At 37.9% G+C, this 3,215-nt stretch overlaps 1 protein-coding gene across 3 annotated transcripts in view; it reads left to right on the forward strand.

Moving 5' to 3' along the window:
• Nucleotides 1-2,249: 2,249 nt before the first annotated feature.
• Nucleotides 2,250-3,215, forward strand: part of LOC116093876 (guanylate-binding protein 6-like) — an 11,833-nt gene continuing 10,867 nt past the window's right edge. Inside the window, exon 1 of one of the 3 annotated variants that reach the window (XM_031375699.1) lies at nucleotides 2,250-2,481. The gene's annotated coding sequence lies outside the window, so the exon portion shown is untranslated. The remainder of the gene's footprint in view (nucleotides 2,482-3,215) is intronic. The other 2 variants (XM_031375698.1, XM_031375700.1) reach the window with 2 other exon arrangements.

Here is a 3,215-nt window from a genome sequence, read left to right on the forward strand (position 1 = left end):
GTGTGGATGAGCTGGTTGGGAGCACCCTCATAGAGTCAGGGGGAGAGAGGAGTGAATAGGGGGTTTGTGGAGGGGAAATTGGAAAGGGCGATAACATTTGGAATGTGGAAGAAGGCATCTGAGGTGGAGAGCCTGCATGAGGATGAGTTGGATTCTGACTTTGTAAAGCAGGCAGAAAATTTCTGTTCCTTCATCTTCAGCTCTTCTAAGGCTAAAACTCTGCCAGGAAGCATCAAGGTCAATGGAGCTTGTGAGTCTCCTACCTAGTTCTCTCTGATTGTTCTAGGCCACCCTGGAATACTTGAAACCAGATTCAAAATTTTCAAATAAAATAGAAGATGGGTGACTTGAAACATATAAAGTTATGAGGGAATAGAAAAGGATTTGAAAGAACAGAATTTAACTTTAATAATTGGTAAATGAGATATGGGATAGTCATGGAATAATGTTGAGTGCAGAAGGATTCTCATATTTTAGATCACAAAGTAACCTTACTGTGATAGACATGTTCCACACAATAACTGAAGCATTATTCAGAATAGAGGAGATGCAGATACAGAAGTCAGGTAAGAAAAGATTAAATTGCATTGTGTAGGATCCTGAGGAGCAGCATGAGCTATTTCCTTAAGAGAAGTAAAAGGAGAAAAAGGATTGGATGCCTGTGACTAACTGAAGGTTAAGAAGATGAGCTGGCTTTCCCATATGTGGTTCTAGCACAAGTAAGAACCTGAAACATGAGGAAAGTTTCTTTTATGTAACATTATAATTGTACCCTAGAGATGTAGCCATGGGTAGTTGTGAACTGCCTGAAATACTTCCTGGGAACTGCACCAGGATCTTCTTCCCCAGTCGTGCACTGTCTAGTCTTCTCAGTTATATTCTATGGTTCCTCTAAGCCTGCCATGGACTCCTTGGCTTGTCTCAATTCACTTCAAATCCATGCCAAGTTAATCTCAGTAATAATCAATGAAAATAACATTATTCTTCCTTCTGTTTTGACACCATATTATGTTTATTATGTAAGAATCTGTAAGAATCAGAATTGTAGATATTTTTACATGATATGATGTCACAAAACTTCAGAAACATTCAAATAATATTATATAGACTGACCAGGATATATTTAGGAATATTTTTATAAATATTTGGATTTAGATATATGCATGTTACAACAATAAATACAAAAAGAGAGGACATTATTTTGTTCTTTTTCCTTTTCTTTCTCTTTCTGGAGGTGTTGGATTAGTTTGGTTTTCTGAGAGAGTTTTTTGTGTAGCTGTGGCTCTCCTGGAAGTACCTCTGTAGACCAGGATGGCCTCAAACTTATACACATCTGCCTGCCTTCAACTCCCAGGTGCTGGGATTAATAGCATATGCCACCACCACATGACAAGCACATGAGATTTAAAAAGGGTGAGGAAGAGTATATGGGAAGGCTTGGAGGGAGAAATGATGTAATCACATTAGAATCACAAAGGATAAGGACATGGTATAGCCTGGATTTGTTGGCTGTGAGGAAAAATAGCAAGAGTAGAAAAAAGTGTCAAGAAAAGCAAATAAGGACTATAATTAGAATGAAAAGATCAAAAGAGCTAAAAAGTAAGGGATCAAACAGGATTTGTGGTTCTAGGTATACATACACTTCCAAATTTTCTCTCTTGCTTATTTCATTTAAATTTGAAGCAAAAAGGAAATGAGGAAAGGAAGAATTGAAGGATAAATAGGATAGAAGCAGATAGAGATAGAAGAAAAGAGAGAGAAAGAGAGAGAGAGAGATACAGAGACAGAGACACAGAGACAGAGACAGAGACTTAGTGGAAGACTGAGCACCCAGATATAATTTCCTGACACAAACAGAATGTTATTTTCTTTCTGTGTCTCAGTTCCTATAAAAATCACAAGGGAATGTGTGTTATGCACTGAGCTAGAACAACTCTATTTTACCAGGAGTGTCTCCCAAGAATGCAGTAGGTACTTAAGTGCTGGGGCTTGGGTTAGATGCTGTGTGTATGATTGGGCTTCAACATAATTGCTGAATGTCTAATGAAACCAACCAGCCACCTTAAGTGTATGTTTTGACAGTTCACCTTAAGAATGGTAGATCTAGCCTTCTCAGACTGCCCCAAGTCCTCACATTCTGAATACTCTTGTAAAACTGAAACTGTTTGAGTCAGGTTATCATGTTCAGACACTCAGTCATCTGCCAATACTTTCATCATTGTTATTGTGGCTATTCGTCAGGAGCTCTAGATATTTTTAGTTCCATGGAGCAAGCAGTGCCTGAATGTTTCCTTCTGTGATTCAGATCTCTGAAGGACTTCAGAGCTAAAGCAACAGCAGGCTGACACAGGCAGTGGTGGAAGTCTTCCCTCTCAGTAGTGGAAGTCTTCCTTCTCAGTGGAGAAGAAAACCAGGTAAGACTTCTCCCCTTCTTACAGATGCAGGGTACTAGACTCAGAAGAGAGACCCAGAAGCCCACAGGTAAGAAGATCCGCACCAAGGAAAATGCACTCCTAAAATAATGGGTGACAATGTCATCCTGTTTTGATTTCTGATTCTTTGTGTAGTGATGAGTGGAGTTAGCCAGTTCTCCCACTATGTCAAAGCAGGGAATTTGTACTTCCAGCTGTGAGAGTTTGTCTGGTTATGAGCCTCATGTTTTCATAGAAGTAAACAAATCAACTTTTTCTAGAGAGATTCATTTTTCATATGAAACAGAGAAACCTCATCTGGAAGCTGAATAAATAAATATTAATTTATTTTTTTCTCTTATGAATATACTTTATTTTTAGACACAATAGTAATCTTCAAGTGATTATCCTATTTGAAAGGCATATTTCTAAAAATTATTTTTAGATATTTTCTTTATTTACATGTAAATTTCTCCTTTCCCAGTTTCCCCTCTGAAAAACAAACAAACAAACAAACATAACAAAAAATAAATAATAACTGAAAAGAAGCAACTCCCTCTTCCACTCCAAAGGGTCCTACATTTTGAGAGTGAGGATGATGAGGTCCATGCAGGGAGTCACAAGGCTCAGCTCATTCCTTGCAAAAAATGAAACAAAAGAATAGAAATCATTTGAGATTGGAGGTCAGATATATCTAAGTATTAACTAGCTGTGACCCCAAAGTTTGGGTTTGTGCCCTGTAGATGTTTGGCTAAAGATGAAAGTTGGAAATGTCTTCAGATTGTCTTAATTTAGAGCTTGCAG

The sequence above is a fragment of the Mastomys coucha genome, unplaced genomic scaffold (genome assembly GCF_008632895.1).
Source record: "Mastomys coucha isolate ucsf_1 unplaced genomic scaffold, UCSF_Mcou_1 pScaffold16, whole genome shotgun sequence".
NCBI lineage: Eukaryota > Metazoa > Chordata > Mammalia > Rodentia > Muridae > Mastomys > Mastomys coucha.